General features: G+C 39.7%; 1 long non-coding RNA gene across 1 annotated transcript in view; it reads right to left on the bottom strand.

Moving 5' to 3' along the window:
• Positions 1-641: 641 nt before the first annotated feature.
• LOC110596295 overlaps positions 642-22,972 on the bottom strand; it is a 173,864-nt gene continuing 151,533 nt past the window's right edge. Inside the window, exons 2-3 of the long non-coding RNA XR_002482377.1 lie at positions 3,192-3,298; positions 642-720 (exon numbers count right to left, since the gene is read on the bottom strand). This is a non-coding gene — a long non-coding RNA (uncharacterized LOC110596295). The remainder of the gene's footprint in view (positions 721-3,191; positions 3,299-22,972) is intronic.

Raw genomic sequence — 22,972 nt, 5'->3', positions numbered from 1 at the left:
TGTCTCCTGAATTCTCAGTAACTGTTGGCTACTGCTATCAGTTCCAGGGCTGAGTGCCATCATGTCTGCCTCTGCATTTTGAGAATTGTGCAGTCTTGCAGAGTAAGTGCCATCACAGTCCTTAAACTTGCTCTGCTTAAGAATGACATGCTACTGAGGGAATACTCAGGAAATCTGGGAAAGGCCAAGTCTATCTGAATTTCAGATAACAATTTTTAAATCAAGGTATGTCCAAATGTTGCCTGATTGCCCTAGTTATTAACAAATCTCAAGGGTTCCATGAGCCACTTAACAACGAATAAAAATTCAGTGTACGGAAACATTTTTAAAAGGGGGGCATAGGGTGTCAAAGAACCAGATGGGACAACCCCAAAATCAAGTTTCTACCAAAAGAACATAACCATTAACAAGTCTGTTGTCTGACGTGCAGCAAGTCAATACACTGACACACCTGTTGCAGCAGAGAAAGACGTTTAATCATAAGGTTGCCAAATGAGGAGACCATAGAAAACCTCAAACTGGCCTCTCTGAAACTTTTGGGGCTAGGCATTTTAAGGGGTTTGGAGTGAGCCAAGGTGTAGGGATTGCTGATTGGGTTGAAGAGTGCAGGGTGACGTCATAGGATGGCGACACGAAGAAACTGTGTTCTCATGCTGATTCAGTTCCTCCATGGGTGTCTTCAGACTGGTTGGCATCAGTCATTCTGTTGGAATTCAGAATCTGGAAAAAACATGTTAAGCGATTTCCACACAAAAGCTTTATGATTATAAGTAAGATCAGAGATCCTCTATAGGAACAATGGGAATACAAAATAGTTTCTCATGCTCCTGTGACTTTTGATTGCAAGGAAGTTGGCCAAAGTGCTCCCCAATTAATGCTTAGTTATAACTATATTTCTGTCTAGAACCTGGCATTCTTGTAAAGCCTGTAAGGACAGTTTCAAGGGAATGTTTTATTTCCCCTTTGTCTAAGGGGAAGTATATGTACTAAAGGGAAGCATATGTATTAAAGGAAGTACATCTAGTCCCATTATCCTACAGGTAAAAATCTCTTGGCAAAATTTTAGGACACTTAGTTTTCTGCTATTTTGCAACCTATATTATCCCTCCTAGTCTTAGTTACCACATCTGACTGCTGGGAATACTATGATCTGTAAACAAAAATTTTTAAAGAGAGATACAAATGTTGCTTAACTTAAAAATCCACAGGTACTATGGCAATTGTCTGTATAACAAGTTGGGGTGAATATCTTTCTGGCAAGACTTACAAGGCATGTTGATTTACCTGGAAATCAGGAGACGTCAGGCCTCAAGGCAAGACAGAAGCAAAAACTGATAAAGCAAAGCATATAGGAAATTTGGGTGATAAGTTTAAATCTTCTTAAAATGTCTAGAAAATGCATTCTAAGGCAGAATCCTACAGTTCAGCAAGCCCGAGCTTACTAGCCTCTCTAAGTACCATTGCATAGGCAACCCAGAAAAAAGAATTCAACCTAGAAAGTCAAGTCTGAAGAATTGTGACCCTGTTTGAATTTGAACAGAGCACTCTAAAATGACACACTGGCTTGCAGAAGGGGACTAGAACAAGGTTTGCAGTCATGCCCATAGGCCTTGTTCTCAGGTAAACTAGGTTAATCCTTAAAGAGAGAGAAGGTGAACAGAAGAAAATGTTAAAACCAAAATATGAAAGACAGTTTTTGCTACACCACAAGCTATCTCCCCTCCGGCAATTGAGTGCAGAGCTGACAAACCTATGACATGGCAGAATGAAATAAGCTTTCCAGGATGCAAGGGCCTGAGTCCGATGCTACACTTAACAATAATGGAGGGAGAGGTAGTCTGCATCCTTATGCAATTAGAATACTTTCCAAAGGGGCTGGGGAGAGAAAGACCAAGAAATGTACATATATTTTTGACTATCTAATAAAAACCTACATTTCAACGTGAAGTCAGAATACAATGAATGTGTTTTCCAGCTAAAAATTATGATCACTGGGTGGTTGATAGAATTGTATACAACTCAATTGCTACCAGTATTTGTTCACTAATTTCGTTTTTAATTTGTATCTGATCTACTTCAGCAGTTTATAATATGAACACATTTATTCACAGGCCAGATGAAGAATTGTCTAATTTTAACTTGGAATTATCTAATTTTAAAAAGGAAAAAGAAACTTTAATGGAGAGGATCTTTAACTGGGGGCCATCATCTCCAAGGAGGTTTATTAACAGGGCTGCCAGATAAAATATAAGTCACCCATTAAACTGGAATTTCAGATAAACAACAAATAAAATAACTGTTTTTGTTTAGACATGTCCCAGTATCGCATGGCAACTCTGTTTATAAACAGATTTCAGAAGATGCGTTTGTACCTCGAAGAATTTTTGTTTACAGACCAAACAAATCACCTTCAGTCTTCCCAGCTGTCAGATGTGGGAATTGAGACTAGGAGGGGTAATAGGGGTTGCCAGAGAGGTCTAGACCTGAGCTTCTTAGACATCATACAAAAATTCAGTGTATAGATGCATTTTGACAAGGAGATTGGTTATGGCTGTCTTTCTACCAGAACCTTAGACCTACGATTTCCCAGCAGTTACACTTCATTAATGCAAAGATTAATTCTACTAAGCTCTGACCTTTCCCTGTGTGGCCTGAGCTTCCTAGTAGCCTAAAGTTAAAGGGAAACACAAGGGGCAATTTACCAACTGGAACTGAGAAGAGTCCCCAGGTGAAAGCAGAAGTATGCCTGGGGTGTGGCTGAAACAGTAGGGAGGGAAGCAGAGAAGGCTGGTTGACAGGGCCTTGCAGAGGGACTTGAGCCTGACTGTCATACCCTTAAATGGTTTTGACCTTTTAAAGGATCAGGTTTGCATTGCAAACAATCTGATTTGTGGAGACTGGAGTAGAGAGGAGCACCACTGCAGAAGAGACTACAAAATGGTCATGGTATGCTGGGGGAGCCAGCTCCATGGCAGTGAAGAGACAGGAGAGTTGGTGGAGGCAGGGAGGAAGAGACAGGGTGGCCCTACATGCTTCAAAGGAGAGGGTGTTCTTCACTTCAGCTTTTTGTCCTTTATAGTCACCACCCAAGGATGTTGGTGAAGGTGCTTTCCCAAGTCCCCATTCTCAGCGGGGAGTCGTTTTCCTGAGGCCTGTTGGAGGCCTCTGTGATTATGAAATGCATTCTTTACCTGAATCACTGAAAGTAGACCCGTAGAGCTGCAGCCTCTGCTGCCATTTCCTCCTCTGATCTCCAAAAGGCCGGGGAGTCCTCCTCCTCTTTGTCATGTTTCTGGAGCTTTGAAGAAAAAAATGTAATAGGCTTATAAATGGCTCCTTGAACAAATATGGCGGCGAGGACTGAGCAGAGTTTGTAAATTAGTAATGAATAGGTATGTCTTTGAATGACTTTAGTTGCCAAAAGTTGAAAATGAAGAGGTTTCACATAAGAATCACTTTTCCTCTCTAACAAGAGAATCACATTAGGCTGTACTGTGGCCATTTGCTGCCTTGTAGCCATCTGTTGAGTATGAGAGTGGTGGTCACAGATTGGGATGGGGGTATGGAGGGGGTTTATTTGCCATCACCACGATCTCCATCACTCTCTAATTTTCTTCTGTTTGACAGATATCACTCATTTATTTTACTTCCTAGATTTTGGAGGCACTGATTTTACCTCATACTCATAATCATTCCTGCAAACTGGCTTATGGATTACTACTACTCTCTTAAATTTAGCCTCTCCCATATGAGTGCTGAGCAGCTTTGTCCAGTGATCCAAGATAGCCCAAGCAAAGGTATGATAATAACACGATAATAATAACACAAGGGTCATCAGAATTAAGTAATAAGCATTTCCATCAAGAGAGGCTTCAAGTAGGGAAACAGTAAAAGAAATTACATGAGAAAACAACTTACCAAAAAATTAACAACTAGTCTTAGTCAATGAAATCATATTAAAATCTTCTTCAGATCATAGGTAAATGTATTTGAAAAAATTTTTGTGTCTCAGATTTACATATAGAGTGAATAAAACTTCAATTCTATTAGAGAGTGGGTGTTCTCAGAAATCTCTTCCTTAGAAGAACTCAATTTTTCCCCTTAATCTCCTATTACAATTCAATTTCATTAACTAAATTTGTGATTTCCATGTGTGGCTCCAACACAGTAAGATGCTGAAGGCTATATATTCATTCCTTACAGGATGCACAGTGTAGTGTTTTGTGCTAAGTGATTTGATCCTGAGACAAACAAACTAACAGCACCGATGATGGCTAGCATTTATGATATGAAGGATGGTTTTTTGGGATGCATTATTTAATTTAATCCTTACAATAACTTATATGGCAGATGCTACTTAATCCCATGTTACCAAGGAGGAAATGGAGGTCTGAGGAAGTTCATTCTCTAGTCCAAAATCACCCAGCTAGGTAGTGATAGGTGCCAGGATTGTCCTTAACAAATTTTGCCTTTTTATCTCAAAGAGCTACAGCATCACAAAAGAGTAGATAATCCCACGGATACGGTGGAATTCTGCTCCACCAGGTGTATTCACCCAAAAGTCAATCCTTTGAAAATACTATTGCCAAATCAGCAATAAAGTAAAATAAAATAATAGCATTTGCTATTTTCGGCCAAAAACTTGAAGTTAACCCAGAGACCCCCACCCTCGTAGCTTGCACCAGATGGAGAAGTTGTCCCATTTGTTTTAGAGCAAAGAAACTTTGACACACAAGGCAAGACAGTGAGGGAACCACAGCCTGGGTCTCCAGCTGAGCTGTATTTTCACTCTGGGTAAGTCTGGGCCTAAATGAGGTTCATTAGCATATAACCAGGTCACAAATACATTTATGAGGGTCATGGATCTTCCGTTCAGTATTTGGCTGCCAGCACACTGGTTTTACATTTTGCCATGCAGATTTAATTCTCCTTAGTGGAAGAAAACCACATTAAGAAGTCATTTCCTTCCTTGCAGAGCAAACATGACGCAGTTGCTACAGGCAAGTCAAACGAAATTGCTATTCTTCTACTCAAGAGCTAATTTTCATTTTGATACTACCTTTAGGTCTGTTATAAATCCATCTTGTAACAATTCAATAGGATGACAAAGAACCACACAAAGCCCAGGAAATATGGCCTTCCTACTTTTGGTGCTTCCATTAGAAGACACAGAAATCAAGCATTAAGTGGCCTCATCAAAACAGATCATACCAGATGAGTCCAAATAATTTAGAGCCTGTGAATGTTAATGCCTTTCTGGTTATTAGGCGACCGTCTGTTATTGTCATATGTCTTACAGATGGCAACATTGTGCCAACCCTTAGAAGTTGTTTATGAGAAACAGGAAATAAATAAAAACTAATAATATTTGCAAAACTGTGTTGTACATAGTTTTTAAAACTGAAATTCCCTTCCTAAAAGCCCCACATGGAAGCACATTGCTTTCTTTAGAACAGTGGTGCTCAACCCTGGCTACCCATTGGAATCATCTGAGAAGCTTTAAAAAATAAAACCCACCCCCGGGGATTCTGATTTAATGGGTCTGGAGCAGCCTGAGCTTCAGGATCTTTAAAAAAATCTTCTTAGGCAATTCTAAGGCATACTTACTGCTGAGAAACACTGCATTTGGGAGACGTGTGTGTCGATAGAAACCACACACAAACAGAAAGAGTACACATGCTTTAAGCACATTGCTTGTCATCCTATCAACAGTATCAAAGCTGTCCTTTGTAAACTCTGCTCTAGAACTGCTTCCTGTTTATGCTCTGTCCATGGGGAGTCTGGGCCACAGGGCTTGTTTGAACAACACTAAGATGCTGATCCAATTCAGGACCCTTTGAATGAGTTTTTAGCAATGGGAAACCTGGAAAGGCTCTGGTAGACAAGACTTGTGTCCTAGAAGAGCCACCTGGGAGACCTGAAAAATAAAAATGCTGCACTTTAGAGTCAAGTTCTGCTTCCCTGAAGCAACCTAAGAACTCAGAGAGAAAGCCCTAATGATCTTAAGTAGTAGTTTATCTAAAAGGCATGATTTGCCTTGGGTGAACTTTAATGGGGAAGTTTCACTTCCCATGAACCTTCCAGATTACTTAGGCTGCCCTTAGGGTAAGGTGGTGAACTACTCATTAACACACCAGAAATGTAAGCTGTTCTTGCAGTGCCAGGCCTACCTGGCCCTTGCTCTAGAACATTGAACTAGACAGATCCCTTTACTGGCCTCATGGGGCATCAAGATAGGGAAGGTAGACACCAAATGGTGATTCTTAGTAAGATGGGATTACCAAATGGGAAGCGTGCTGGACAGGGCTAGTCTAGTTGCAAAGGCTTTTGAGAGTCACCTTGGTTTCACAAACAGTGTCCTAATAAAAAGTGATGGGGGAGAGGGTTTTATCTATGGCGCCTCCAACAAGGCTCTCCAAGAAGATGAGGGTTAGGTGGCTTAATAATGAGGAGAACAAGCTCCTTCAACTGCTTTATGCCTCAGTTTCCCCCCCAAAGTAGGAGTAAGAGAAGAATTGTGAGCAGTGATGTGCATAGTAAGTGTGCCTGATGCATAGAATTTGCTGCTGCTGCCATTATCATTATTATTATTTTTAGGCTGGATGCACTGACCGACAGTGACCAATAACTGCCCCACAGAGGTTGTTTCCAGGAATAAAGTAATTTTCCTATGTTCATAGTTTCCTAATGATCTGTATCATCTGTATCTTTTGGACTTAATGACCCTGTAAAAAAATTAAGTTGTGATCAGAATTCAGATCCAAACCAGTAAATTCTAATGAAACATCCAAGCCTGGGGAGGAAATTTGGCTCCTTCAGTTCTAAAATGACCCAAAGTAATTCCTAATTCTCAGGGTTGTTGTAAGGCGTGAATACATTGTAAGCGGAGGCTTCTCATGGGTAAAAGTTAAGGTCTTACGGTAAAAAGCATGTGGTACAGTCAAAATTATCCTGGGACATGGTCGCCAGATTTAGCAAATAAAAACAAACACAGAACATTCATGTCTTTCTTTTCTTTCTTTCTTTCATATAAGGATGTGTCATACATTATTTGGGACATACTTACATACTTATACTAAAAAATTATTTGTTTATCTAAAAATTCAAATTTAATTTGGCTTCTTGTATTTTACTTGTCAACTCAATCTAAGAGACCCCTTTAAAAAGTTGTCATAGGAAGTACTTAACTTGGTCATCACTAAGCCTATCTGTGAATATTAGAAAAGGTAGGGAAGATCTTCCAAAGGAAGATAAATTCAAGGCTAGTATTTTGTGCACTCTAGGGTTTATTATTATTGCATGGAATACAGTATAAACCACCAGCACTATTCTAATTCCATATTTATCAATTCTAAGATGCAGACCTTTTCATATTTTAATATCTCTGAAATCAGAATGTGCCCTATAACCAACAGTGTTTAATAATTAATTGGCAGTGTTTTTGTTTCTTAGTAATACGTAAAATAATACCACTTTGTCCAAATGACTGTGTCTGGGGTTCAATGCACCATAGTTCTCCATCTCTCCTCCCTGCAGTTAAGTCACATAAGTTAAATGTGGCTCAGCTTGCTGTGAAAATACTCAGTGCCAAGGCTGATGTAATACATGTTGGTTTCCTTCTGATGCAACAATAAAAGTCAAAACTGTTTTCATAGACACTTTGTTCTTTGGAGGAAAGAGCATGCCAAAGTGACAAAGTTTGTAAAACTTCAACCAAAGTCTTTATTCACGTTCAACAGATTGAAGTCTGTGATGGCTCCTCCAAGTAAACTCTATTCTACACAGCTTTGAAAAGTGGTTTTTAAAAATGTATCTGCAGTCATCCCACTTTATCTGCTTGAAATGATATTTGGGGAAGGTAGTGTTAACAGGATTTCTGATTGAAGTACTGATACGTGTTGATTTTGATGTTGTGCTCCTCCTGTGCATTGAGTGTGTTATCACAAGGTATACAGGGCAATGATTAATTCCCTGCTGTAATGCTCAGACTGCCTTGCTATTGACATTTTTATAACTTTGTAATGGAATACAGTAGGAAGAATGACTCACAATAATTTAAATGTTTTTCAGAATTTGGAACTAACCTGCAGTAAAATGCCAAATTGTCTTCAAGAGGGAGAAAACTAATATAATGCTTTTCTTAAAGAAGCAAGTGGCTGAATATAAACTTGAGTGTTTCTACAGAATAGCCTACTTCATTATTATTGGTTTTATAAAACAATATAGAGAAGCAGAGAGCTTAAATAAACCATTTCTTATGAGTTGATGGTTCTGTTTACACAGAAGTTTGTATAAATAAAGTCTCAAAAGGAAAATAGTTGCATTGGATAGGGAACTAAATCTTTAATTTGTTTTAGATCTGGTTCTTTGCTATTACTTTCAATTCAACCAGCAAACATTTGATGAGCACATGATATATTTCAGGATTTGTTCTAGGTCTTACGAAAGATATAAGCCAAAGATCTTGGCCTCCTCAGGTTTCCCTGCTCAACAGGGCAGGCAGATTCATGTACATATAATTTAATACTGGCCAAACTGGTATGAGTACTGGACTAGAAGTTCCATCAAAGTGTTCTCAGAATATCTGAAGATGAGAGAAAATCATTCTTGCTGGAAAGGGGGTCTTGACTTAAAAAAAAAAAAATCAGGGATTTGAACTGGGCTTAAAAGATGGTGATGGAATTTTGAGGAAAGTGTTATTCTAGGCAATGGGAGCAGCTTCAGCAAACATACAATGAGTGTACCAGTTCTCCTGCAACTTGTGGCCATGTTGGCTTCACCAACAAACTGCAGCACTCATTCCCAATGAATCCTGATATGGCATTCGAGGCAGCTATTGACACGTATCCACGTTATTAAGGATGCTGAAACTTAGTTACACTTTGAGAAACCTTTACATTCTATTGTTTCAAGGTGGGATACACACCCCCACGTTCCAGAATATGGTCTCCAGTTCCACAAATGCAAAGCTGCAATCAGCTTTGAATCCTACTGAGACAAAGTCATTCTCTTTCCATTGTCTTTCAGTCTTTCTGACTGATCAAGAAGAAAATCTCGGCAGTTACTAGTATGTCCTTAACCTGACACCAGCACGATCTCTAACACAGAGAGCAGTCATCTAGACTCTAGCTAGAAGACAATAAGATTGTTTTGCTTAGATCATATTTGACTTCAGAGTCATCTCCCATTTATCGTAAGTTATCTCAAGACTCATTTTAAAGTAAATGTATTCAAGTTTTTTTAAAAAGGGCCAATTAAAAAATATATATGCAATGAAACAGTGTGGAAATATGACATTAAACATGGCATTAACATCTGGGGAAATGGCCCATGGGGAAGAAAACAGAGTTGGGGAGGGAGAAGGTGACTTGAGATGTGAGGCTGAGCATGGGCCTTGCACTTGGGGGCATGAGCACAGCACTTGAGGGTGGCACTTTTTCTACTAAATTCTAGAAGACTTCAGAATTTTTTTTTTTGACAGATGCTTGGGAGTTAAAATAATTTCATCTTATAAGAGTTCCAAAGAAAAACAGAGTATAGCAATTTGCAAGGATGGTAGAACATTGGATAGGGCAGGTTTTAAAGGTAGGCTTCAATGAAGAGGTGACATTTGAACTGAAATGTGAATAATGAGGAATCAGTTAAGCAAGGGTGACACAGGAAAGAGGATCAAGCAGAAGGATCCCAAGTGCACCTTCAAGGAAAGTTGGTGGTTGAGTAATTGGCTAGAAGAAGAGTGGGAGAAAGGCCTCAGGGGGAATGGGAGATCATCTATAGCCTGTAGGCAGGGCTGAGAAGTTTGGAGTTTATTTCTGGTGTAATGAGAAGATATTAAAAGGTCAGACAGGGAGGTAAAAGGACTACAGTAATTTCTCATAAAGAATAGTCTGACTGGAGAATGAACTGGAGTGAGAAAGCAACTGCAGCAGAGAAGAAATTATGGGAGCGGGGCTGGTGTGGTTCAAAAAGGGGCCCAGTGGTCCCATCAACCAGCGTTGTGGCCAGTGAGCGAGAGAAGTATGGTGCCTCACTGTAGATGGGCCTTCTCCCCTGGCAGCTTTCTTCTGGGAGCTTATCTATAAAGCACGCATGGATTGCTGGCTCCCCTGCCAAGGTGGTTGTCAACCAGTGTGGAAATCACTGTTCCTGCTCAATGTCTATTCCAGTGCTCTCCAACCATTCACTTCCACAAGTCCCCGAGAAGCCTTCCTGGATCATTCCGATAGGCACTGGGTTATGTTCTTTACTTTCAGATGCTTTCTTACTTTCTCTAGCACTCCCTCTCCCCACCCTTTCAGTACACATTTCCTGCCAGATACCAAGTGTCCTTTCTCTGTGTGCTGGATGTTGAGCAGATTGTCACTCACTTCAGACCTTCTTGGCGGCCTAATGAATCATCCCTTGCTTTCACTTGAGGCAGAAAATGGTCTTGGACTATCAAACCTCTAGCTGTCACTTGTACTCCCTGAGAACCCAGAGACTCTGCACACATTTCTTTGTATTCAAATATGTTCATTGCCAGGCCAGGCACAGTGGCTTATGTCCATAATTCTAGCACTTTGAAAGGCTAAGGCAAGAGGATTGCTTGAGCCTAGGAGTTCAAGACCAGCCTGGGCAACGTAACAAGACCTTATCTCTACAAAAAATTTAAAAACTTATCCGGGTGTGGTGGTGTGCACCTGTAGTCCCAGCTACTCAGGAGGCTGAGGTGGAAGGATCGCCTGAGCCCAGGAGGTCAAGGCTGTGGTGAGCCATGATTGTGCTGCTACACTCCAGTTTGGGGGTCAGAGTGAGACCCTGACTCAAAAAAATAAAATTGTTTCCTTTCTCACTCTCTATGTGAGGGATCGTGTGAGCTGCAGCCTTGGACTAATCACTAGATTGTGAGACCTCTATGTGCAAAAAAATTACTTTTGGGTCCCTCTAGTCACTGCAAAGGTTTCAAATCCCAGTTCTTCACCCTTTTATGGAGAAAAATTCAGGTAATCAATGGAGCATTAATCATTTGATTAGTTGCCAAAGCTTTGCTTAAGCATAACCTGCTTGAGTAAAACGCAAATTTTTTTTAGTTCTGTCTGCGGGGCTGAAAATGCTGAAATAAGCTCTTATATTAATTAGTGGCATCCCACTTTCAAGGAGTATAGAGTGTTGATGTTTAAGAATTTGTAACCCCCAAAAGTATTTATTAACTAGAAAATCACAGCGCTGGAAAATAATTATGCCAAACCACTGTACTATAACAGAACCCAATTGCTTATCCAATTATACATTAAAGTATCACATTGTCAAGCCAACTGCCAAAGCAGCAAATGAGACTTCGCCAGAATCACAATTTGGACCAGATATTACTCAACTAGCTGTACTGTGAATAGTCTTCAGCATCCCATGCACCCTATAAAACATCCACAAATCAAGGTGGGTATTTCAGGTTTGCTAGAGTACACTCCTGTCATCAAAAAAAAAAAAAATCACTTTAATTGATTGGACATTAAAGTTTGCAGTCTTCTATTGAAAGTTTGCAGAAGCAACTCAGCAAAAAGCAACTGCAGCTCCTGGTCCTGAGCAGAGTTTATTTCAATTAAAACATCAAAAGAGTCGCTTCCTGTCAGGGAGGCAATCAGTGAGTCTATCCTGAAATGTGCATCTGAGAGAAATAAACCCAGACAGAGCTTCCTGGATCTGCCATACTGATTCCTGGACAGCCACTATTTAGAACTGTCTTACAACCCAACATCAGGTCAGCTGAAGAACAGAACTCTAGGACTGGGCTGTGAGAAGCTGCTAAGGGTTGAAATAGGAGTTCCAACATCTGAGAATCATCAGCCTAGACAGTCTGTGTAAACTTATTCTTGGGACACCCCATTGCTAACATTTTCTTTTCAGTTTGTAAAGGAGAGACTGATCTTGTCTGACAGTTAGGTTTGGCATTTCAGAGAAAAATTCCATTACTGCAGCAGCCTAATTACCAGGGTTTGGTAAAGAAATCAATTGTACTCACCCAGCAGTTCTTTGATCTTTAAATAATAATAAGCTCTCAACAATATCACATTTGGTAAAAATGAAATATTCCTGTGTAGCACCTACATTTATGGGGAAAATTACTAAATCAAAGTAACATCCATTTTTGTATCCTCACTGCCAGCTGTATATGACCCAGTAAAGTAGGTCCCCCTTAGACCCTCAGTGGATGCCTGAAACTGTGGATAGTACTGAACCCTATACATACTATGTTTTTTCCTATACATACATGCCTATGATAAAGCTTAATTTATAACTTAGGCACAGTCAAAGATTGACAACGACTAACAATAAAATAGAATTATAACCATGTTCAGTTCACAATTTCATGGATGGACGATTCCTTCTTACTGTAAATCTTAGCAACCTCAGTGTAAGATTAGTTTTCTTTCCTTATTAAGTTAAGAACAAGAATGTTCACCTTTTTACTTGAAGAAAGCACTTTACAACTTCTCTTTGGCATATCTGAATTGCCAGCATCACTACTCTTGCTCCTTGGGGCCATTATTAAGTACAATAAAAGGTTACTTGAACATAAGCACTGCAATACTGTCACAATCAATCTGATAGCCGAGATGACTATTAAATGACTAATGGGCAGGCAATGTAGATAGACAGTGTGGCTATATTGAACAAAGTCCCAGGAAGGATAGAGTGGGACGAGAGGTTTCAACATGCTACTCAGAACAGTGTCCAATTTAAGAGTCATGCACTATTTATTTCTGGGCTTTTCCAGCTGATATTTTCAAGCCTTGGTTGACTGTGGGTAACTGAAGCCTCAGAAAGTGAAATCATGGATAAAGGCGACAACTGGAGTAGGTTTTCAAGAAGCATTGGTCAAATATGTCACTAAATTTCACTTTCCCGCCAACATATTGGCTATGCAAGTTCATCATTCCTGTCTTCCAGATGAAACACCCAAGTGTCCTAACACCCTTAAATCAAACAATGTCACGTGGCTAAATCAGAGCCATGTTTGGATTAGACATATCGTTTTCTGGCTCCTAACACACACCTGGCACTACTCTGCACAGTCTGAGGAACTTTCCTTTGGTTAACATCTTTGAAAATGTGTGAGAAAGCAGCATAGAAGACAAAACTGTAGTTGCAAATGGGGATCAACTTCCAGGTTGGGAGAGCCCAGCTGGGGTATCTCCTCTGAGGGGAAAATTGCATCTCAGGGCAGGTTCCAGGAAATAATCATGGATCACCAACACCTTGCCCCAGACTCTGTCATATCTGAGCTCTTCTGGCTTTTCTGTGGGTAGAAAATTGGTGAAGCAACAGAGATGAGAGATTTCTACCAGTTTGATTTCCTCGGGCCTCCTCTTTCTAAAAACATGCTCATCGAGAAATGAAATGAAATTCCTGAAAGGGAGGTTTGTGATGGTGCAAACTTCTGGGAAAGAAGCATTTATTCAAAAAGCAATTTCCTTGGCCAGTCATGTTCTGTAAGCCTTTTCCCCCCGGTGTTTCAGATATTGGTGTTTGAGCAAGAGTGTTCTCCTTTAATCCTAGAGTGATGTCAACCTGCAGTACTCAGAACGACAGATGAGAAGAGGCGTAAGGCCAATTTCTGCTTTTGTTGGAATCTCCTGAACATTTTGTTTCAAATTTGCCTCTGCTACATATGGCTTCTTTTTTCAAAGCACCTTACACAGCTAAAGGGAAGCAAATTCCAGGCAAAATAACTCTCCCCAAGAAAAGAGAAATGTCTATACTGAGAGAAGAGCAGTAAAAGAGAGACAGGCATGCACACAGCCCATAACTAATAATACACAATCATAGGCAAAGCCTCAAAATCCTTCTCAACACACTATTCCAAGCAGCAGCAACTGGGTTCTTAAGAGAAAACTCATTTGAAGAAGAGGAAGGGGCTTTGCACAATCCAGGTCCTCAAGCATTTAAAGTTAATTTCTCCACAGAACTCATTCAATTATTCAACAATTTTTTTTTTTTTTTTTTGAGTTGAAGTCTCACTCTGTCACCCAGACTGGAGTGCAGAGGTCACTCCCGGCCACTGCAGACTCGACCTGCTAGGCTCCGGCGAGCCTTCCACCTCAGCCTTCCAAGTACCTGGAACTACAGGTGCGTGCTACCACACCCAGCTAATTTTTTGATTTATTGTAGAGATGAGGTCTCACCAAGTTGCCCAGGCAGGACTCGAACCTGCGGGCTCAGGCAATCCACTCACCTTAGCCTCCCAAGGCGCGGGATTACAGGCTGAGCCACCGAGCCCGGCTTCAACAAATATTAATGTGTTGATGTGCCATGTGGTACATTGTATTTCACAGTAAAATACTAAGCAGGATGGACAACAGTTAGTGCCCTTGGGAGGCTTACACTCTAGGAGAGAAGGCAGGCAGCTAGCAATGAATCAAATTTATCACTACCATGAGAGGGAGTAACAGAGAGAACTACATGAGACAGTGTGGTCAGGAAAGACTGCTCTGAGGAAGTGACAAGTAAGCTGAGAGGGATGGCTTGTGCAAATGTCCTGAGGAAGGAAGGAAGCAGCCGCATGGGTTGTGCACCAGCTGAAGGCAAGTAACTGAGGCAGAATGAGGAAGCTCCCTGCAAGAAGGTAAGAGATGAGAAGTAGGCACCTCTCTCTTCCTTTCAGTACCAGAAGAGCATGAACTAGAAGACAAGAGGGACTGAATGATCCCTTCAGTTACATCACTCTTTTCAAGTACCTACTTTGTGCTAGACTCAGAAGAATATTACTCAGGCAAAGATACAGTAAATCCAGACTCAGTAAACTGAAGATAGAGAGGTCTGTGTTGAACAGCTGGACCCTGTGTTCCCTCAGAACACAGGCACTGCCATTTTGGGGTTCAATGTTTGCTTATTGGGTCTCACACACCTTAACATCAGGCCCTGCTAAGGAAACTTTCCCTGGAAAAGCAGGTGAGCAGTGAGCTATTTGCACAAATGGTGACCACCACAGAGCAGCAAGGATGCAGGCTGACCTCGCAACTTCTTCCTGAATGCTCACCATATGTTTGGCAGAGCTAAAAGAGCTACTCCAGCACCATCCAGCCAGGCGCCTGGCACTGGATCCCACATGTTGGCAGATGAAAAATGACTATATAAAATCTATATTTCAAAGGTGCTTACCATCCCGCTGGATCGGTCACGATTCCTTCTTTCTGCAATGTAGTCGTTCTGCCTTTGGTTACAAAACTGCACCCTCTGAAGCTGCTATTCACACAGTGGAAATAACATACACTCTGCCACCTACAAATCCATTAATTTCTGAAGGAGTTGTTCCAATGCCCTTCAAAGAGCCTGGCCCTTGTGAGTTGCACAAACAAATTAGGAGCCTACCTTTCCCAAATGCCTCTCTCTATTTCATTTTAAAACCTTCTTTAATGAAGACATAAAGCCTTGAATGTGGCCGAAATGCTATGCTTGCCATGCATGACAGCAGATCTTTGTCACAGAGGGTTTCAAATGCTTTTTTTAAAAAACCAGAACACTTGAAAGAAACTGAGATTTTTTTCTTGTTATAGGTTCAACTGTTCACGTTATGTACCCTGTAATTGACCATAATCCAGAAATCAGCATAGGCAACAGAGATATAAGGCAACTACAAACACACACACAGAGTTTTACCATAGTGAAAAATTAAAATACAATGCCAGGCTTGTGACTATTTGAAACATCAGGCTAGAAAAGAGATGTCCTCACCTTTCTTAGCTTCCTACTGTGTATCTAACCTCCCAATTATTTATCACTGAGATGCTCAAGCAGCACTGGAGAAAGAGCCACACCTGGAAGATATATAGATACAGATATATAGATTGATAGATGATAGATAGATTTGGATTGATTAAAAAAATTACTGTCTTTGACATTACCATTAAAGCTGAAAATATTATGGAAGTTATAACTTCATGAATGAAAAACCCATTAAAAATCTCTTAAGAGTTCTAATCTTTTAATTAATCTCACCTCAGTGCTACTCAAGTTTCAAGGAGTTTCATTGGTTAGTTTTTAAAGGACAAAGATTAAAATGTTTTGAAACAACTTATAATTTCAGGTGTCTATTTAAAGGTTTAGAAACAAATATTTGAAAACTGCTTGCTCCTACAATCTGGGTTTTACACAGATCTTTAAAACTCTCTAGCCCAAAATATTCATGTGACATTTTTATCCTTCTGCCATATTGGTTACAAAGGGTACTTGTGCCCTGGCTTGAAGGCACCAGGAAAGAAGATCTTACACCAGTATTGCTAGATTTAGATACAGATCAAAATCAACATCATTTTGAAAGTGGTATTTTTACATTAATTTTATCAGGAGCTGGAGCCCAGTCTTACTTACTGTTGAGGCAGTCTGATCCTTCCTTGACAAACTGTGTTGACATACCATTCTGTGAGAGGATATAGACTCCAGGACCACCCTAGCTTTGCTAGTGGGAGGATACACTGGAGCAAACACTTTCAAAAATAGTTTGGAGTTACCTCCTTAAGTTGACGTTCACAATACCCCATGATCTAGCAATACTACTCCCAGATATATACCTAAGAGAAATTTTTGTATATATACATGAAAACATGCATGATAATGTTTAAAGAAGCCTTTATTAAAATAGCAAGTATCTGGAAATGAGCAATGTTGCCTCAGAGAGTAGATGTATAAACTGTGATATGTTCATACAACTGAATATTATACAGTGAGCAAAACAATTGTTTGATGGTGACATAGCCCATATAAGATAAACAAGTGGGACCTCATTAAACTGAAAAGCTTCTGCAAAGCAAAAGAAACCATTAAGAGAGTGGGGAGACAACCCACAGAATGGGAAAAAATATTTGCCAACTGTATATCTGACAAAGGCCTAACATCCAGGATCTACAAGGAACTCAAGTGTGCTAAAACGAAGGAAACAAACAGCCCCATTAAAAAGTGAGCAAAAGACATGAATAGACACTTCTGAAAAGAAGATATACAGGCAGCTAACAGACACATGAAAAAGTACTCAGCCTGACTCATCATCAGAGAAATGCAAATCAAAACCATATTGAGATACCACCTTACCCCAGTAAGAATGGCCATCATTAATAAAACAAACAGCAGATGCTGGAGAGGATGTGGAGAAAAGGGACCACTTCTACATTGCTGGTAGGAATACAAACTAGTTCAACCTCTATGGAAAACAGCGTGGCGATTTCTAAAGAACTAAAAATTGACCTTCCATATGTTCCAGCAATCCCCCTACTGGGAATATACCCAGAGGAACTCAAATCATTCTACCAAAAAGAGACCTGCACACGCATGTTTATTGCAGCAGTATTCCTAATAGCAAAAACATGGAACCAATTATGCTGCCCATTCAGACTGGACTGGATAAAAAAATGTGTTACATATACATGATACAATATTACACAGCCATTAAGAAAGACAAACATATGGACTTCACAGCAACTTGGATGAATTTAGAGTCTATCATACTTAGTGATCTATCACAGAAACTAAGAACTGAGTACTACATGTTCTCACTCATAAGTCGACCCTGAACTTTTACCATAATACCATAAGAAAGATATTGGCAGTAGTGGAATATTGCCAGGGGATGGGCAGAGGCCGGGGTGGGGGGGCATCAATAAGGGTACCTGATCTCAAATCAGGCAAAGTAGGGACCAATGGGAGGCCCAAACTTTACCTGTACAGTGACCATTTGTATACCTAATTCTGACTGTTCTTGACATCTTCAGAAGAAAAAAAAAAAAAAAAAAGATACAGTTGTTTATTTAAAAAATATACTTAGTTTTAAAAAAAGAAAAAAAAAATTCCCCAAAGACAATATACAGCATAATACATTTTTATAAAGTGAGAAAACAATTCAAAAAATATATACATTTTAGGAATCCATAGAGATACCTAAAACTATATACGAAGATTCAAAGTAGTAGTGACCATGCGATTCAGGATGCTGGATAACTCAGTGTGGGGCAGGCAGGAGAAGGGTTTGGTGGAGGGGCTCTCATATGGTTAGATTTAGGATATTCTCAAAATTGTAACTTTTGTTCTGGGTGATAGGTTTGCAGATATATAACTACTTAAATAACTAAAGAAAAGCCAGGTATGATGGAAAACAAACAAAAATACCATCCTTGGACAACATGTAAGATTACAACATAGAATGGTTACAATTTCCCCCTTAATGGAAATCCATCTTCCATTCCAAAATTTCTGTAAGAATTGCAACATAGTAGCACTTACCCTGTAAAAGCATTGAAGTCATTAATTGGATTCCAGATGTCTGATATTGATGTATCCCTTCACTAAGTCCCCCTTAGGATCTATTTTGGGTATAGCACTTCACATAGGATGCTATTCTTAATTAAAACTGCTCTGCCTTAAGAGCTTTACGGTATCTAAGATATAATCATCCAAATATCCCCCTCTCCATAAATGTGCTCTTATGTCTTATTTCTAAAGCAAAAGCAATACTTTATTATATTTTAATAAACACATCTGCAGCAGTAATATAAATTTCACATGCTTTCTAAATTTCATATCTTTTAGTCCTTTTGTTTTAAAGGTTTTGTAGCTCTATCTCCATTTCTGCTGTCTAACATTGGGGCAAGAAATAGTATACTACTGAGTGCTATTTGAGTAGGAAACATAGACAAGATGCTTTAAAAAAAAGTAACTTCCAAGCTATTTTGCTCCTTTCCCTCTTTAACTTTTTGGTTCTGGAAATAACTGACTCCAGCTCACTTTAGAATGAAGCCTAGCAGTCAATTTATTAGTCCAAAATATGTGAGTGTTCCTAATTGATTATCAGACTATGTCAACCAGATGCCAAAATTAAATTTTCTAAAAAATCAGGCAAACTGATTTTTTGGCATCCTGGAATCAAAACAACCCACTGATTAACTGCCCTTTCACTTTGCAAATGGTTATTTGGGCTTTGGGTGGAGAGATAACTCATCTACTTACAGGAGAAGTCAGATTTGGGACTGAATCCTTTGGTCAAAAAGCAGTTAAATCGCAATGAACAAATACTGCTCTATGAAAATAGAGAGCTGTCCCTGCCTGAAGGAGAGATGCCCTCAGTCCAATGCTGGCGACCTTTTTGCTCTAGGAAAGTGGAAATATCAAACGATGAGAGCCCAGTAATAATCATGGTATAATTATGCTGTGGTTGTTACTATCTTACTATTGTTATTATTAATAGCACTGTATTGAGTGCTTGCTCTCTGCCTGCCACCTTGCTAAGTGCCAGGTACAAACTGCTGGTACAAAGATGATCTCATTTAATCTTCATAAAAGTAACTACCCCATGGTGCTGCCATCTCCATTTTCAGATGAGGAAATTTAGGCTTAGAGATGTGATCTTATAGTTAATGGGCAGTGGGGACGCCAGGATCCCACTCTGTTAACCTGTATTTTCTCTCTGTTCATATAACAATACCTATCACTTGCTAAGCAATAGAGACTAAATCACATGTATCTAAATTAAAGCACTTTTGCCTACGGAATCTTATTTGATTAACTGTGGGGTAGGCAGGCAGAGGCACAATATTATTATCCCCATTATATAGAGAAGGGAACAAAGGCCCAGGGAAATAAAGTGAATTGCTTGAGTCTACTGCAGTCTTGGACTAAAAGCCTCAATGTTTCTCTACTAAAAAGGACCCTCAATGAAATAGAATAGGGATGGCTTTCATCTAGTTTCTGGATTGGAACATCACAATGGAAGAAGCATATATTGGGGGGCTCTCTTATTTAAAAAGCAGAAATTGAATTCTAGGTAATGGCCCAGGGCAATTTCAACTCAGTCTTCTAATGTTCTTCTATTGCTCTGACACTGAGTTACTGGTCCTTGACATGGCTTTCTTGGCACAATTGGCCCTTACCATTTCACCCTCCTCTCTCCCTTTGTACTTTCTGTTTCCATCCATGTAAGCAGGAGATCTTTAAAAAATCTGCCTTGTTTCTCACCACCAGCCCTTTGCACATACTGTTCTCTACATGGAATACATTTCTTCGCCTGATCTCCCAAAGGTGGACTAGGTGGCCCTCCTAGGTGATTCTGTTTCAGGATACTTATTGTATGTACCTTCTAATTTATTTATCTCCCTCTCTAAATTATAGGTTTTGTAAGGGCAAGACCATGTCTATTAGCAATAGCCAATCTTTCTTTGATCTCCAAAACATCAATATTATATGATTCAATCTAATACCTTTTAAAAGTAAATCTAGGCACATAAGAGATGCTCACTAATACTTCTTGCTCAAATAAACCAGCCATAATAGATATTCAGAAGGATGACACTGCTATACCCATCCTCAGTCCTCAAGGGTTTGATTATGCTCTCTAAACTATATGTTATAATGCTAAGCCAGGAACAGACATTATAAAAGAGATACAGAACAAAATAAGATGTCTTTATAGCCCTCATCAGTTTGAAATTTCAACTATACTTAATCAAACTTTTATAAGCTTATGAAGAATCTGAGTGGAGAGCCTAACCTTGAGTACATTAGTCTTTGCCCCTGGGTCCCCAGTAGCAATACCATACCCTTCCCTCTTTCAAGGAAAAGTGGAAAGGAAAACCAAACTGCAGACCCCAAGGGCAAATAAAATGTATGTTTGTGCCTACACAGAGGTTGGCATTCTACCCTTATTTGTGACCTATAATTAATGACAATTTCATTGTTTCAGAGGCTGAAAAATCACCTAGGAAGGTGACCTCTGGTTGTTCCACAGATAATCACCTTTTGAGGGAGAAACTTGAGAGGAAAATGGAACAAAAAGTTGGAGTACCAGGCTATGGTTTGGAGTATGTTTCAGGTGGTTTGCCAACCAGTGAGAACCCATGGCCAAATCCCCTATCCGGACTGTGCTTACAGTGATGTCCACACAACTTCCATTGGGTAAGGTGGACACCTGCAGCCTACCTATTGAAGAAGTGACTTGACGCCTGCTACTTTCTACAAGCTTCCTTCTCATTGTGTGCTCTCTTCTACATGACTTCTTAATTGTACATGTACACAGGCTGTGTCAAATGGAGTTTCCTTTGCCTCTGCTCACTGTGTATTACATTTTTAATCAGGATATATAATTACTTACCACAAGCTGCCAGGCCAGATTTTCTGAGCATTAGACTAATTAACTAAAACTTGATAATTATGTTTCAGATACCATAGCAGTACACATGGAATCTGCAGATTTTGCCGCCAGCTTATTTCATTCCAATAACATATTTTCTCAGACAGGGGGTTAGTTTTAATTTTTTTTCTTGAAAAAAATGGCAATCTGATAATTATTTTGGTTTGGGAGTTTCCCCTCAGATAAAATAATTCTGCTATTTAAGATAGCTTCTCAAATGATTCACACAGATTGGACTAATATAGGTTTCTGTGTATTTTTACACACACAAATATGTTTTTACTAATATAAGTTCAAGTTGAGGAGAAATTAAAGTATATCAAGTTATGATAGTTAAATGAGAGAATGTTTCAACTGGTTTATGCTTTGCCTTTTTTGTTCTCAATTCAATTTTGGTTGATAAAAAAATTAAAGAAGACGAGAATAAAAAAAAACAAACAAAACCCAAACAACCAAAAAACACAAACACAAAACTAAACAAAAAGCCAATCACACACAAACACAAAAAAACTCCAAGATTTGTAAAGGAGAAAGGCCAGCTTCTGATTGAATTAGGGAATGATAAATTTCCACATTAATAATTTGCCTGGGGTAAATGTACCAGGTAGTGAATTAAGTCTTTTGTTGTGAATTATCTCATTTAATCACCTGAAAAAACCATGGGTGCTAGGTAAGTGTTATGGGTTGAATGGTGTCCCCCTGAAACATATGTTAAAGCCCTTAACCCCCAGTACCTCTGAATGTGATTTTGTTTGGAATAGGATCTTTACAGAGGTAACCAAGTTAAAATAAGATTATTGGAGTAGGCCCTAGTGTGACCGGTATCATTTCACAAAAGGAAAATTTGGACTCAGAAACAGCCATGCACGCAAGGAGAACACTATGTGAAGATCAAGGCAAAGACATGTTGATGGATCTACAAGCGGAGGGATTCCAAAGATTGCTAGCACACCACCAGCAGTTTGGTGAGGGCATGCAACAGACTTGCCCTCAGCACCCTCAGATAGAACCAAGCCTGGTGACATCTTCATCTTGAACTTCTGGCCTCCAGAACTGGAGACAACAAATTTCTGTGCTTAAGCCACTCAGGTTGTGGTAATTTGTCACAGAAACCCTAGTCCACTAATATAGTATACGTACCCCTACTTCCCATTTTATAGACACCAAGGTTCGAAAGGCTACACAGCTGTTATGTGGCAAAGATGGAGTCCACAGCCAGGCCTTTCTGACTGCCGGAAGAATCAGTATAATGAACCCCAGAAATGGCTGAAGCGCTGTCATCATTTTAATGCTTCTAAAGTAAGAGTCAGGCTTAGGTGGTGCCTTTTTATATTTGCATACAGCTTCTTTTATTTAACACAGAAAATAACTGCTGGAAATACCTGCTTCCTAGTTATTGATGACAATATCACAGAATGTACACTTTCGTAGGGTTAGGGAAGCAATATTATTTTGTTCTCTTTCCACCTAACAAAAGAGAAAAATGGGCTGAAATATCACTGCCAATTATGAACAAAAAAAAAATCACAGAGCACAACTCAGTGAATAGAAGCACAAAAGAAAGAACAGGTGGGTTTTCCCAAGATGTCATAATAGATGGGAAGAGCAAAAAAGAGAACACGCCTGCTCTCTAAAGACTTGGAATAAGAATAATTCAGGCCGGGCTCAGTGGCTCAGCCTATAATCCCGCGCCTTGGGAGGCTGAGGTGAGTGGATTGCCTGAGCCTGCAGGTTCGAGACCTGCCTGGGCAACTTGGTGAGAACTCATCTTTACAATAAAAAAAAAAAAAAAAATTAGCCGGGCGTGGTAGCGCACGCCTGTAG

Source organism: Carlito syrichta, unplaced genomic scaffold (assembly GCF_000164805.1).
Source record: "Carlito syrichta isolate Samal-C Ts95f unplaced genomic scaffold, Tarsius_syrichta-2.0.1 Scaffold308188, whole genome shotgun sequence".
Classification (NCBI taxonomy): Eukaryota; Metazoa; Chordata; class Mammalia; order Primates; family Tarsiidae; genus Carlito; species Carlito syrichta.
This window is presented reverse-complemented; position numbering and strand designations above follow the sequence as displayed.